The sequence below is a fragment of the Equus asinus genome, chromosome X (genome assembly GCF_041296235.1).
Source record: "Equus asinus isolate D_3611 breed Donkey chromosome X, EquAss-T2T_v2, whole genome shotgun sequence".
NCBI lineage: Eukaryota > Metazoa > Chordata > Mammalia > Perissodactyla > Equidae > Equus > Equus asinus.
Window position 1 is genome coordinate 46,083,464 of NC_091820.1, and position 15,219 is coordinate 46,098,682.

The following is a 15,219-nucleotide window of genomic DNA, read 5'->3' on the forward strand; positions in this document are numbered from 1 at the left end:
TTGCGCAGGATTTCCTCTCATTTCTCGCAGAAGGCAACACAAACACCCTAAATCAAACCGCTCCGACAACCGAGGGCTCCACACAGACACATCAATAAGGATTTCGCCTCCCGCGTTCGAACGCACTGAAACACTTGTCCTATTTTTATGCAAATGACACCACACAAATAGATCTCGCAGGCCCGGGAGTGGGGCGAGAGGAGGAGGGGCGCAGCCGCCCCAGCCCGGGGGCTGTGAAGGGGGAGGGCGTCTCAAGCCCGCACCCCGGGGCCCGCGCCGGCTCGGGCGCAGCCGGGCTGGTACTGGCCAGGCGGCCCGCCTCGCGCGCGGTGGCTCCCTGCCAGCGCCGCCAAGTCGGCCGCGTCCCCAGGCTGCCTGCAGAGGCGGATTAGGGAAGGAGCGAAGCGAGCCTGTGACTAATCGCAGGGCCTCGGACCGGAGCACCAAGGCCATGTGCGACTGACAGGATCGACACTAGCAGAGGACACGGCGACGCCTCGCTTAATTGTAGGCTTAAAAAATTGCCGCCTGAGCAGCTCCGGTGCGGAGAGCCAAGGCCTGCGCGCTGGTGTGGGGAGCGCGCCAGGGGGGACCTGCGCTCAGGCCCGGGGGGAGGGAGGTTTCGCGTCTCCTGGATCAAGGGACCTGGCCCTCCTGTCTCCCACTCTGCAAGGTCGTACCACCCCGCATGTGGCTGAGCCGGCCAGTAGAGTAGGATCCAGCCCCCAGGCCTAGGTTTCTGACCCTATCCCCAGAAGGGGATCCCACGTTTCCCCCATCTCGTCCTAGTTCCTATAAAGGAGGCTGCATTTGGGGGGGAGAGATTCCACCAAACCCTTAATAGAAAAACCACACACACGAACCACTTTCTTCTCTTCCCTCCCCTTCCTTCTCCACCGGCTGATACAAAGCCCCGAATGACCAACGGGAGGGACAGGCAACTCAGGGCTGCGAGGAGCGAGGTCACCGAGTGCCAAAAACTTGGGGCTCACAGATTCGCACCCAGGCTCTTCACCCCTGGTCACAGTCCCTCTGGCCCAGATCTCCTTCCTGGAGTGCTGAGGCCTCTCGGGGGAGAAGGGGGAAGCGTCGGCAGGCCGGCTGGCCTGTGTGTGTGAGGGGAGGGTGGAGGGTGGAAGGCGGGGTGGCGGGGAACCCAGCGAGAGAAGTTTCCACCACGCTCTGGTCGCCTGCTGCCAAAATCCCCGGGCCCCTCCCCGCCCGCACCGCCTTCCGTTGCCACCACAAGTTTGGTTTAACGAGAGCTCAGGACAAAAGCAAACGTTTTCTATAGACCCTGAAAACAAAGGGGAAAGAGACGCGCGGGGCCGCCGAGAAGCGGCTGCTAGCGTAATGGTGCCGGGCCGACAGCAGAGCATTAGAACTGCAAAAGCCGCGCGGGCGGGAGGAAGTGCGAGGCGGGAGGCGGGAGCGCGGGGGGGGGCGGGGGGGGGGAGGGGCGCTGCGCCATGTTTCCGTGTCACCCGCCGAGTCGCCGGCGCTGGGCTCGGCCGCCAGCTCCCGCCTGCCTCCGTAACAGCAGAAAGCGTGCGATTAGCAGCCAGACAGGCGGGGACTCCGGGCCCGCGGGGCCGCCGCACACGCCGCCCGCGGCCCGGGCCCGCGCCCCCCCGCCCGCCGGGTAATCATCCTCCTCGCTGCAGCGCTGTGTGCACTCTCATTAGAGCAGGGAGGCTTTTCTCTGCGCACTCGCTCGGCTCCCGCTGGCAAAACAACGCCTTCCCCGGCCGGGCCCTGAGCCAGGAGCGCCGGGGAGGGCGGGACGGGGGAGGGGGGTGAGGCAGGGCAAGCAGCGCAGGTCATCTCGGCCGCCCGATCTCCTCAGGGCATGGAGGAGATGGGGAGGGTCCAGCGGCCCTCCTCACGCGGAGTGGCCAAGTCCGAACCCCATACCAGATCCTTCGTGGGGAGGGGGGTCGTTGTTGGTACCACCGTGACCTACTGCGGTCCCCTGCCGGCGGCTAGAGTAGGGGCCGAGGGGAGATGAGTGTGTCTGGTTTGGAGAGCGGGGGCGAACACCGGGAAGGCTCCCAAAACAGGTTCTGCCCCATCTGTCTTACGAACGACCTCTTAAGGCCAGAAGACGGATCCCAGGGGTGGCGAGACCCGAGTCCTCAGGCTTCGGGCTTGATCACACAGAAGGGGTGGGAGATGGGGGCGGCCGAGGCGCGGCTGCGCCTGGCCCTGAGCTTCGGAGCCCCATTTTCTCCTCCGCGATCTCTGCACACAACAGTAGGCAGCCTCTCCCGGCACCACGCGCCCAGCTGCAGGGCCCAGGAGCAGGTGTTCCTGCCCGGCCGGAGTGGCTGCTCCGCGCCCCTCCCGTCCCAGCTGCGGGGCTGGGGGCGCGGGTGGGGCGGCGCTGTTGGCGATAATAGAGGGAGGTCTCCCCGGACCGCGAGAAGGGTCCTCTGGGCTTAAATGGGGATGCCCCAGGGCGAAGGCGGCCGCCTGGGGCCGGGAGGAATCGAGGGTGACGCGCAGCCAGTCCTCGTCTGGAACAGCCCTGGGGGCCAGCGCAGGCCGCTCGGGGCGGCGCAAGGGCTTCCGGTCCCGGTGACTGCGGCGGCGGCGGCGGCGGCGGGGCGGCTGGGAAGTTCCCGGGGCGGCCGCGAGGAGCACCCTCCCCTGGCTGCTGCCGCCGCGCAGCTTTCGGAACGGCGCCCTGGGAGCTTCTCGGCGTCTGGCAGCGCGGCTCTCGGCTCGCGCGGGGATGGGGGCTGCCGGGTGGTCCCGGCCCAGCCCCCAGCGGGGAGGGGGAGACGGGGGCCGGAGACCCTGCGGGGCTGCGGCGCGCCTCCCTGCCCCCTCTCCTCGCCGCCGCTGATATGGCGGGCACGTGAAGCGCAGCTCGGCGCCTCGGCGCCAGCCAGGGAGCGGCCTGCCCCGCCGGCTCAGCTTACCCGCGGGCCCAGGAACGCGGAACCGAGCCCGGCCGGGCCCCGCAGAGCCCGCGCCCCCGCCCCGCTCCCGGCTCGCTGCGGCCCCGCACCCCCGCCCCGCCCGCGCCCGGCCTTGGGGCCGCGCCAGACGGCTCGCCCGAGGGGAACTCAGGCTGACTAATGGGACGCGTGTGGGCCTTACGTGAGGCCCGGCTGTCAGCGGATGCCCGCTCGCTCGGCGCCTACGCCGCGGCCAGGCTTTTCGGGGAAGGGCGAGAGGAGGGGTTTCCCCGCTCGGCGGTTTCGGCTCCCCGGGGACAATCCGGCCGCAGCTGGCCCCGGGCTTCAGGTCGTGCAGCCTGGCCCAAAGAGGGCCGACTCGGTGTGCGCCAGGCGCCAAGGTGCGAACCCGGGATGGGGGACGAGGAGGTGGGCGCTTTGGAGCTCAAAGCCGGAGGTGGGCGCGGAGACTCATCAGCTCGGCCTGGGGCGCCCGCCTTGATGTTTGTGATCGGGGGCCAGCCGCTGGGCTGGGGGGAATTTACAGGCCACCCTGCGGGCCTGGAGTTCAATACCGAAACCTCCCTCAACAAATACAAAGTCTTCCGGAAACCCCTTCGTGAGATTTTTGTGCGAAAAAAAGGATTTTATAAAACTCCCCGAGAGTCCGGTTCGGCTGAGAGTTCTCCGGTTCTGGGGCGTGTGATGCCTTTCCTGCCCTTTCCTGGAGTCTGTAATAATCAGCAGAGTTTCTTATTATTTCACATTAACAGCCACTTCATGTTGACATAGTTAGATGACCCTCCCAAATATAACTACCTGTTTAGTTTCAACACACGAACGCGATGGTAAAACACAAACACCGATCGGTAACTAAGAGAAGGAAAACCCGGCCGCGAGCTTGGGGTCGGATGCAGGATAAATCCTCATCACGCATCCCTGGTTTTATTCAGCCTAATTACACTAGTAATCCTGCCCCCCACGAGAAAGCCTGAAACCCCGTAGTCGAGGTGCGACTTTTCCTGGGGAGCCCTGCGGATGGAGAGGGGGCTGCTGGTGTAGAGGAGGTGGGTTTTAAATGTCACTTCCAAATGAAAATGCTTTCCTTCAGCCTTTCTCTTTTTTTTTGATGCAGTTTTCGAAAGGAGCATTTTTGCGAGATAAGAAGTGACCGATCAAAATCGCTGAGGGGAGGTTGTAAGCAGCCGCTTTGCCCCAGCTTAGCGTTATCTTATCTTTCACACTTGCATGGCAGGAAAAAAAAAATTGGCTTATCTTTATCCCCACCCCCTTCTCGCCTTAATTGCTAAAAAACACTGGTGTGTTAAACCGGAGGAAGGAGGTCTCTGGATTGTCGGTGGAAAAGGAAGATTCAAAAATGAGGGCGCCTGGGGGAAGCAAGGGTGGCGGGATTTATGCCCCCCCCCCCAGATCTTTCTAGTACAACGTAGAGGGTCCGCTCCTTGGTGGAAGGCTTGACGGCCAGATTTTTTAAAAATTCTGAGGATGGCCTTGGGTCGTGGGGCTTCCCTAGGCCTCGCTTTTTCCATGCTGCGTTTACCAACCTCTTCTCTTCATCTCTCGAAAGCTGGCGGTGGGTCTCGGGTTGAGGCCTCTCACTCTGCCTTCATTCCCCCTCCTCTATACACATCCCCCTTTTGGGGAGGGGGATGCAAGGCTGGGACGCAAGGCCTGCTGGAAATCATTAAAATATATGCGAGTGTCTGCAAACACACACTTTTAAATCATGGCGTTTCCCCTCCACGCTGGTATATTTAAACTCCAGAGCGAGCTGGATCTCCTCCCCCTCAGTCGTTTGTCTGTGTCACCGACAGGCCGCTAATGGCCGGGCTTCCAGGCGCTGTGCATTATGCATTAGCCTCCTCCCTCCGCCGCACACAGAAGGTTCTGTCAGGCCTCGCAACACAAACCACCCTGCGCCCCCTCACCCTCGGCACTCGCGACCTGGGGCTGCGCGGCTGCTAACGTGCTGCAGACCCAGGGATGTGGCGGGGGGAGGGGGAGTCATGGGGGCGAAGGCAGAGCCGAGTGGGCCAGGAGGGGGAAGGGGAGCGGGTAAAAAGTGCCGCGGATTTTGGAATCCCCTGTCCTGCCCGACCCCCAAGCTTTGCTCCTGGTTGCGACCTTTCTGAGGCGACCACCCGCCGCCACTCACTTCTGCGCCCGACTTTGTGGGGGCTTCAGAGGTATTTAGAGACCATCAGTGCCGCGTTTCCATCTGCTGGGCCGTACTCCCTTCCTGTCCCGAGCAAGGGGCTCGCGCAGCCTTCCAGATCCCTCCAGTCCCTAGGGTGGTGCCCGCGAAGGGGCTCGGGGTGTTGCGTCTCCGCAGGGTTCCCGCGGGAGTGGAAGAGGGACCAGGCTACAAGATGGCTGGGGCGGAAGGCCGGCGGGCTGGGTCCGAGAGCAAGTAGTTGGTGGTTCTCCGCCCCCGCTCCCCGCGGTCCCCACTCAGTGCCCCGGGCAGGGTCAAATATGAGCTGGAGGCGCCTTGCTAAATAAGCAGCCGGGGCGGGACGTGGCGGCCGGGTTTATCTGCAGGAGCATCCGGCCCAGTGCGGCGGCTTCGAGGGCTCTTAAGCTGGGACCAGGTGGAGCGCAGGACGCTGCCTCCCCGAAGCCGCCTGTCTCTGTGCTCCTTTGGCTGACACCCGTCTACCCAGAGGGCCCCTCAGTGTAAACGGCAGTTCACCCACTGGTGTCTGGGTTTGGGGAGCTCGGAACCTGACACTAATCCAGCCCAGACCATAAATTCCCAGAGGCGGTTGCTACTACGTACGACGTAGGGCCTGTCTTTCGGACCCTCCTCCCCCAAACGCCCAGTAACCCTTCAAAGGCAAGGCAGAAAGAGCAGCCATTCTCAACCTGGTGACCCCTAAGTCTAGCAGTCTCTTGCCATGCAAGGCAGCTACCTTTAGATGTTTCCAGATAACTGAAATCCCTGGGACAAGGATGCCCTGTGCTTGGGCCAGTGGGTCTTTTAAGTGCCACTGGGTAAGCCCAGAGTTCTTTGACAAAGTGACTAGGGAAGACTGTTAGTGTGGGTATTAGTGTATTTTTAAAAATAGGTAACAATAATAGGCTAGCTCACCCTATATAAAAATACATTATCTGTAATCACCCAAGTCCCACCTATTCCAGTAACCAGTGTCCCTGACGTGAAAACAGCCTCTGAAGAGCGCCATTGAGGGCCCACCGAGCTTCACGATTTAGATCCTACACATATGCCACAAACAAACCCCACAAACGATGCTGGGATCCCAGGGTCCCCCAAACACGGGCTAAGGACCTCAGCACAGGATGCATGACCTTTCCCCAAGGTCCGGGCGGTGGCTGAAGGTGTGGAAGAGGCCCTGGCAGGCCTTGCACAGTCAGCCTGGCCTGAATGAGGCGGCCGTGCTCCAGGCCTGCTCCCTAAAGCGCCAACCTGCTTGCCCAGTTGCAGAGCCAGCATAGAATCTGCATCCGGAGAGTGCTCTCGAGAGCCTGAGGTCGAACCTTACATATGTTATTACTGGGACAGGAGGCCAGTGAGGGACAAGAGATGGGTGAGGGTGGGGTGCCCCCCCAGCTCAACTCGAAGCACCTCTCCTTTTTGGTGCCTATTTCTTTATTTCTCCGCTGCCTGTGCGCTGAATTCGCTGGCCCTCTCCACCTCCTCCTCTGCTTTCATTGAAATCCTCCCCTTGCTGAGTGCCGGGTGTAGCAGCCTGACCTCCAGGTCAGCTCCCGAGGGACTCCTGGGAGGACAAGGGAGGGGGGAGCAGGAGAAGGCCCTGGCTGCCGGTACACGCTGCAGGCTATGCAGTGTCCCCAGCTCCCGGAGCCCCTTCCCAAAAGGGGACGCAAGATGGGACTACCCTTCCTGAGCTTTCTGCTTCTCCTCCCTGGATCAATTCCAACTGAGCGACCAATAGGTGTAAACACCCAACCCCCCACCCCCTTAGAGCACCTCGGGGCAAAATCTCACATTTTAATTCTCAGTGAGTCACCAAGGCCCCCCCCTCCCCCCATGCCTCTTAGGACTCCATTAATAAGATACTTTTAAAATCCCACAGAGTTGGAAAATGTATCCCTTGGAGATAGAAAAGAAACCTTTGAATCCCACCAGCCGGAATGAGGACACCATGGAGGCTAGACTTCTTTAAAAAGGGGGTGTGTGTGAATGCTGCAAATTACGTCAAAGGCGAATTTACTGGCCTGTTTGTCTCCAGCATCAAATTTCTCCCACAGTCAGCCCTCTTCTAGGCCCCTTCGAATTTACAGCACCACCCCCCTCCCCAACTCATTTTAACTCCAGGACTTTTAAAGTTAGACAAACAGGCCCCTTTGTCAGCAGCCCTGGGAGGCCACAGGACTTCGTGAGGCAGCAGGCTCCACGATCTCGCTTGGTTCCTGGATTTTCTAAAAGTTCTGGACGGCTGCATGCAACTCTTAACTCCAGGAAAAGCCTAGGCCTGGGGGGAGAGTTGGGGAGGCATGGGGAGGGGAGAGAAGGTGGCTGGGCATGGGGCCAGGGGCTCTGTGGCGGCCTAACCGAGCCGGAAGAGACTGGCACGGCTCTGCACTCGCCCAGGCCAGCTCTCTGGCAAGGCCCACAGTGGCACAGCGGCCTCCTCGTCTGGAACCACGTTCAGAAAGTTTCCCCACAAATACCCAACTTCAGGCTTCCCGGTTATTTTAGACTTGTTTTGAATAAAAGGAGTCGCTTCAAAAAGAGATGTTGCTACAACACACAACCAGAGGCCTTTTCTCCAGCTGTGTCTGTAACTCGCATGCGTTCAGTCTAATAACTTTTAATGTCTGGCCCTAAAATGTCTTTATAAAAAATAGCTTTACAGCATAATAGTCCAGGTGTCTTTCTGCTTGTTACCGGAGATTAAAAAAATGTGTGGGTTAGCTTTCAGAGACATCCACCTCCAGAAAGACTGGAAAGAAAAAGGCGTGCATTCTATTATGCAGGCGCGGGTTCTGGAAGCGGTGGCGGCCCAGCGCGGCTGGGCACTGCTCGCGCGGGGGCACCCGCCCGCCTGTCTTTTGCATCAGTTGTTCTAAGCAGCTCCGGAGCACGAAGACTTCATTCTGCCCGAAGTTTCGGGTTTCAAACGGTAGAGATGTTTCACTTCTGCTTTGAAAAGGGCTGTTTTTTATAACTATGTATTGAGAACTAAAACAGAATAAATAAAATCGCGCCTATCGCCAGTCCCCGCAGTCAATATTAGCACTAATTTTTAAAAGGGATCTGCTAGCTAGAGCTGATTTTGGCCTTGACCTTGGCTTAGTAATCAACTTGAGATGCTTTTGATTATTTTTGGCGTGGAGACACTCCAGGATATTTTAAAACTTTCCGTGTGGATTTACAAGCCACCTCCATTTCGGATTGATGTTCTCATCGAGCCTGCACCATCTTGTCCTTAGGCAGAAAGAGACTCCCCCACCCCCAGCATAAAAAGACCCTAGCGAGCAGCTGAGTGGAGTCACCTTTTGCCGCGACGTCCGGACCAGCGGTCTGGGTGCGGTTAGGCCGGAACACCCCTCCCCCACTCCCACCCCTTCCCGCCAGCTTCACGAACTGGGGTTTCTCGGCTCGCCCTAGAGGCTCTGCGCTCCGGGGAGGCCGGAACCTCGCCTCTCCGCTTCCCCCTCCTGCTTGCCTGCCCCCGCCCTCCCCCCCGCGCCCAGCGCCGCGCCGGGTGCGCTGGAGAAGCTCAATACGTGTCAATTGAATTGAACTGCTGCGGGCGCAGGCTGTACGCCGCCGCCGAGCACCGATCAGCACGACGTTACCGAGTGGAAATTTATGGGGCGAACGATATAAGCCAAAAGTTGCTCCCTGCCAAGGAAAATAAAACGCGGGAGATAATCTCCCGAGGCCCAAGTGAAGGGTCAGGACAGACCCTTCAACCATCTGAGGTGCAGACTGTGAAATCCTGTGAACGGGCAGAGATTCTGGCGGCTCTCCGCTCCCCTGCGGCCCCCACCTCCGCCCTCCTAGTGCCCCACGGGCTGCCTCCTCCACCCCCCGCCTCTCCAAACAATTCCCACACAATTGAAACGTCCAGGGAACTCGGGCGCGGAGTTCGGGCGGAACGGCCACTCATGCCCGGGGTGGTGTTTTCAGGTAGTTCTTAACACCGAAATGGGAAAGGGCTCCTCCGGGGGTAAGGGGCGACCAAGGGTAGGGGTGGGCGCCGACGCGCACTCGCCAGGCTCTGCTTGGTCTCGGAGGGGACGCGCGGCCGGGAGAGCGCAGCGCTGGTGGTGAGAGGAGGCAGCGGCGGCTGCCGCTGGGGTTTGACAGCTTTGGCTGAGCGGAGTGCGAGGCGCTTTATGGTAATTGCGGTCCTCCACTGGCCTTCTGGGTAGCGAGGGGAGTCTCGGTGCGCGGCTGGGAGAGCCGCCCCCGCCGCCCCCCATCACCTCGGCTCGGGATCTGCGAGCCGCCCTCGCCGCCCCCGCCGCCGCCGCCCGAGTCGGTCTGTGGTTCGCCCAGGACGCGCGCCCGGGCCGGCTGTGCGCATCCAACTCGGTCCGAGCGGGGGTGGGGAGGGCTAGGGGCGACGGGGGCGCCACCCAAGTGGTCCCGGGTTCGGACCCAGAGAGGCGAAACGCGGGCTCGGGAAACTCGGGCAAACCTTTCTTGGGGAATCACCCCTCCGAAACCCCACCGCCGAGGCGCCGCAGCGGAGGGTGAGCGGAGGCTGGGGGAGCTCAAACTTGCAAGAGCTGGAGGCGGCGGGCGGGCGGCTGTCGCCCGAGCGCTGCGCCTGCGGGGGGAGGGGAGGCGGCTGCTGGGAGGGAGGGAGGGAGGTAGGGAGGGCGGGCAGAGGGAGGGGGAGGAGGAAGAGGAGGGAACCAGGGAGGGGGGACGCGTTGGGATCGCGGCGTGCGGCTGCAGACGGAGCTCGGGCTCCCAGCGGCAAGGTGAGGCAGAGCTACGCTCCTCGCTGAACGCGGGCCGAGCTCGGCGGCTGCGGGGGAGACGCGCCGGAGCCCAGACCGCGACCGAGAGCGGGAGAGAGGCAGGCGGCGGCGGCGGCGGAGGGGGAGCCCGCGAGCCACCGGGCGGGGAGCCCAAGCCGCGCTGTCGCCGTGCAGGGACGACTTGGCCAACACACACACACACTCACACACACCCAGCCCGAGCGGGCGCTCGCGGCTATCCGTCAACATGGCGCTGGGGCTCCTGCCCGAGCGCGGGCGGCAGCAGCGGTGGCGCGGGAGCTGCTGAGCCCGGCCGAGCCCGGCCCAGCCGCGGGAGCCCGGAGGATCGCGCGGGGCTGTCGCCACCTGCCCGGAGGCTTTGAGCCCGCCCCGCCCCGCCCCGCCCCCACCCGGCCCAGAGCCCACCCCTCGGCGGGGCCGACCCCGAGGGCAGCCGGCTGGCAGCAGACGGCGAGGGAGGCCAGCGAGCGCGGCGCTTCTAGCGGGCTGCGGGCAGCCGGGGACGGCAAACTTTGCTGCTCGCCGCGCTTGCCCGGCCCGGCTCCTTCTCCGCTCGCTAACGTCGCCACCCCACTTTCCTCCAACCCCGCACACCTCTCCCCACCCGCCCAGCCGCCCCTCGCTCCTCCTCGCCGCCTTGACTCCGCTCGGGGGGAAAACTTCAAAGCACCGGATCGCAGGCTCCCTGCTTACTCCCCGGCCGGGGATTTCAGGTCAGTGCCCGGAACACCTTTCCCCGGGGAGGCCGCGCGGGCTGGCGGGCGGGCGCGCCGCGGGCTGCAGTCGGCCCCTTCCCTCGGGGCCCCCGCCCGCCGTGGGCTGCTCCTCCGCCTCTCTCGCGTACCCCGCGAAGCATTCGCCTCGCGCTTCCCTTTGGCTGCTTTGCTCGCTTTCGTTTTTATTTCATCGCTATGTTATTAAAAATGCAGCCAACCTAAGCGGCCCCGCATGGGCACCAGAGAGGGAGGGGTGCGGCGGGGGGCCTGCCGCCTCCCGGGGGGCTGGGAGGAGAGCAGGGAGTTCGCGGAGTGGAAGTTTGCAGCCTGTGTGTGTCTGTGTGCGCGGGAGCGCGGTTGCCGCTGAGCGCAGCGAGTCGAGCGCGGGGGGGCGGGGGGAAGCTGGGCTGGAAGCTGGGAAGCTCGGCTCGGCGTTAGCTCGCGAGCAGGAAGGGGAGGGCGGCGGGTTCCCGTCTGCTTTCTTTTTCGGCTCGGGAAAGAACTGTAAAAACCCCCAGCCGCCGCCGCCTCGTCTCGCCTCTCCGGGGGCCGGTCGTTCCTCCTAGTGGAACGACGGCGTGTGCGTGCGCGAGGGTGTGTGGCGGGCGCCCCGGGCCGAGCCGAGCTCGACCTGCTGCCACCGCCGCCGCCGCCGCGCAACTCGGGAGGGGAGTCCCGGGTTTTTTCTTGGCTTGCCCGAAAGCACGAATCACGTGGATTAAAGGAAAAAAAAACTACTAGGAAATCGAGCAGAGCGAGGGGTTCCGACTCGGCCCGTCCGCCAGGTCAGACGCTTTGTTTTGCAAATGTTCTTTTAAAATTCTTATCCGCGACCCCCTTTCACCCCCACCTTCCCCCAACGTCGCGAGATGCGTTTTAAGTTAGGAGCCCCCGAGGTGGGGGTGAAATGTGCGTGTGCGGGGGCGGCGGCGGGAAGGGAGGGCGGGGACTGGGGCGGGGGGGGGTGAGACCTGGGCCCTCCGCTGGGCAGCGGGGAGTCTGGTGGGAAGCCTTGTTGGGCGTGTGCGAGTCTGCGGCCGGAGGAAGTTGGTCCCACTCGGAGGGCGTGCGGCGCGGAGGTTGAGGGCGAAGAGGAACTTGCGCACCCGGGCGCGATCCTCGGCCAAGGCGGGGAGGGCAAGGCGCCGCCGCGCCGCGGGGCCCGCGCTCCAAGCAGGCGGGCGGCTGCGCTGCAGAGCCTCCGCCAACTCGGGGGCTCGGGGAGGCGGCGGCGACGGCGACGGCGACGTGCGCCTGCTGTTTACCAAGCAAGCCCTGGGGCGCCGTGTGCGGAGTTGGGCGGCTGGAGGCACTCCTGGTCCCGCCGGGCTTCCCGCCGCTCGCACTCTCGAGTGGGCACGTCCCCAGGTCCCTGAGACGGCGGAGTCTGATCGCGTGTAGGCCGAGGCCGGGCGAGGCTTAATTTGCTGTTAATGAATCTTTTCCAGAAAGTCCGTGATCTCCAGCTAGAGGCTGTGAGTGCCCGCGCACGAGGGCGCGCGCCGCCGGCGTCTTTAGGTTGGGGGTTGGGAATGGGAGAGCGAAGGAAGGGGGAGGGTTATGTGTATTTAAAAACAAACCTTAAAAAGAAACCAGCGCGCTTCAAATAGGTATCCGCGCAGCCTCGCTGTGTCTGGACTAGACAGCGCAGGGTTTTTAGCTGTTTTTTTTTTTCTTTTTGTGAGAGAAGACTAGGGGAGGGGTAGTGGTGTTTGGTTCTAGGGGTAGCCTCTTGGAGAAAAATCCTTAAAGTGGGCTGGGAGTAAAAACGGGGAGGAAATGGCCCACCCCAGAAGGTAGTGGGTGGTGAACGCAGACAGACTTGGGTATTTCTAGCCATCTGACACTTCCTGTGGCACTGGAAACGGACACCGCGGGCCGAAATCAATCCTTACGAGGTGTTGGATTCGGTTTTGCCGACAGAATTGCGTGTGTGGAAGGCATTTTAATTGTCGGCTTCGGAGACCTTCTGTACGTGGACATTTGGAGAATACGTTTGCTTCTCGACCCTTCCCACTCCACCCCCGACCTGTTCTCTGGTCTGGGCTTTGCAGTGTTGGTGCTCGTGTTTATTTGGGGCATGATTTCACCGCGTGGAGGACGGTGGGGGGGGCGAGATGGTGGTGATTAATATGCCGTCCAGGTTTAATCCGAGGCTGGCCTTCGGTGTGCGGGCATATGCCGCCACTCGCCGGGATTGCCTGGGGAGCGCGCGGGGTTCGGGCGCCAGGCGCTCGGTGGGCAGGTCGGGGCTGGGGCTCGGACGGCCCCAGCGCTGTCCTTTGAGGCGCTGTCACCAGTAGGTGACTGAGAGTTAATTAGGAAGTGTTCTCCGGATCAATGGGCCGCGCAGCTCATTAGCGATTCTCTTCAGCCCTTTGCCGGGCCGGCCGGGCCTCTGCCTCCCACACAGGCCGGGGCCCCGCGGCCCGGGCTGCAGAGAGCGCCGCTGGGAAGTGGGGAGGGACCGGCAGCGAGGGCGACAGGGAGACGAGTGTAACTTCGCCGGGCGGCGTGTTGCGTGCGGCGCCGCGAGGCCCGCGCAGCCCGCTCTTTCTTCCTGCTCTCGGTCGCCCCGACTGTGTCTTTAACTAGCTCCCGCTCGCGTCGCCGCCTGGCTGCTCCTCCCCGCCTCCCTCGCCTATCTCTTGTTCTCTAAGCACGACGCCTGTGCTCCCCGCCCAGTTTGGGATTAGACAAGATAAAAATAGGACTGCCCAGCGCGCAGAGCTGTGACTGTGCCCCGGCAGCCGGGCTGGCGGGACCGCGGGGGGCCGGGGCCGGGGAGGACCCGCGCTGCGCCCGGGGCGGCCCGCGCCCGGAGGCTCCCCCCACCCCGCAGGCGCGGTCACGCTCCCCGGGTTCTGTCCGCCGGGAGCCGTGCGGGCAGGGGGACCTGGGCAGGGTCTCCGCGCTCTCGCGGGTGTTGTTGGTGTGCCTGTGATAGATCGGTCTAGACAGGCATGCAGGCTCCCTCCCGGCTGAAGGACGGGAAGGGGGGGCGGGCCGCGGAGGCGGCGGCAGACTCCCGTGAGCAGCGAGTGAGCGAGCAAGCCTGCGGGCCCAGCGAGCAGGGTGGAGGGAAGGCTGCGAGGGTTTCTCTTAACCCTTTAAAGGCTATGGAGAGAGTGTAAGAGGAGCGGGGGCAAAGAGCCTTGTAGAAATTTCTGGAGGCAGAGTAGCCCCCGGGGGGAGGGGACGGGAGTCTGGGGCCTTGGGTTTTCCTTTCTCTTCTGTGTATGCACGTTCACATCCTGGTGCACTGGCTTGATTCTTCGACAAACCAAACGCAGCTGCTAGATGATCTCGTTTGACCGCACTTCTCAATGGGGGAGGTGTGGACACACACACTGGGCACCCTCACTTAAAGAACTGAGTTTGGGAGATGCAGATGTAGACCTCAGTGTCCCCAGAGAGAATTCATGGCAGCAATCCAGTGTGGGAAGGTCTGCTCAGAGCCGTAGTCGGGTGGGGCCTCTGACCAAGCCTGCTGCAGACAGAAGACCCAAGCTTGAAATGCCAGGCCAGTGTGTACAGGTACGCATTGGAGAGCAAAGGGGTCCTTGAGTTGTCAGTATAAGTAAACACACTTTTAACCATGAACTTGTGGGGAGTTAGAATCAGATATATGCAGGGAGACAGCCTCCAAACTGGAGGTGGACAGTGATGTGTACAAGATCGATCATTTGTATACACACACACTGGGCCAATATTGAATTGGTCTAAAAATTTAATACAACTCTGCAGACATTGGTCTGGTTCTTTCTAGAGGTTGAAATCTGTAGGTGGGTTAACCCTATATATAAATAAATCGTTAGTAACACTGGTCTGTCTCATTCCTCCTCTCCTCTCTTTTAGAGTTTGTGGTCTAGGGTATCCTCTAGTTACATTTAAACTGCAAACCCATATTGGTCTGGCCTGGGAACGAGTGACATTACAGGCACAGCAAGAATGTAAGTAGTGAGGGAGGTGTATGCCTGAGACAGGAATGCTCAGATTAAGATGTGCGCCTGGATGACATGCGCCGAGACAAATCAAGACACTTGGGTTTCGATGCCCACATGGAACAAGAGATACATAAGAGATAAAGAACTGGCCAAGAGGAATGTAAACATGGATATGCAAATAGAGAGACCTATAGCAATATTGGAAGAGAAAATCCCAGACTTTATTGAGCTGGAAACTGGGGCAGAATTTCTGTAAGGACGTTTCAGAGACAAAAGCCCCTTTAAAGGTGTGAAGAGGGTCACTTGGAAACACAAAAACCATTCATATGCATACATCCATGCTTAGATACACGGGCTGAATGACAAAAACTCCTCAACGCCTCACGCAGACTTTCCTGTGGAGTGAAACCGACGTGGGCAGGGAAGTGTGGGCCCCACGACCACATTCGCAGGCTCATTCACAGAGAAATAATGTGTCTTTGGCTGGAAGGAAACTGAGGGCAGAGCAGGCCTAGCTAAGGGTGGATGGCTCTCAATTAGTAAGATTGTTTCTGGTTACAGTTTCTTCCCGTCTGGGGGCGGGGGAAGGGTATGTGTCGATCAGGTAGGAGGATTTCTAAGAGGTTTTGAGTTCTTGACCTTGAGCGGATGGATGGTAGCGGAAGAAGAGCTTTCCACTTTGGGTCA

General features: G+C 61.4%; 1 protein-coding gene across 14 annotated transcripts in view; it reads left to right on the forward strand.

The window, feature by feature from the left end:
* Positions 1-15,219, forward strand: part of BCOR (BCL6 corepressor) — a 115,983-nt gene that overhangs the window by 59,576 nt on the left and 41,188 nt on the right. For 4 of the 14 annotated variants that reach the window (XM_070502137.1, XM_070502148.1, XM_070502145.1 and 1 more), the window contains exon 1: positions 9,799-10,582. The exons of 2 other annotated variants lie outside the window; for them this stretch is intronic. The gene's annotated coding sequence lies outside the window, so the exon portion shown is untranslated. Of the gene's footprint in view, positions 1-9,798; positions 10,583-11,058; positions 11,371-11,570; positions 12,061-15,219 lie in introns of those variants that run through there. 8 more of the 14 variants (XM_070502151.1, XM_070502149.1, XM_070502147.1 and 5 more) reach the window with 6 other exon arrangements.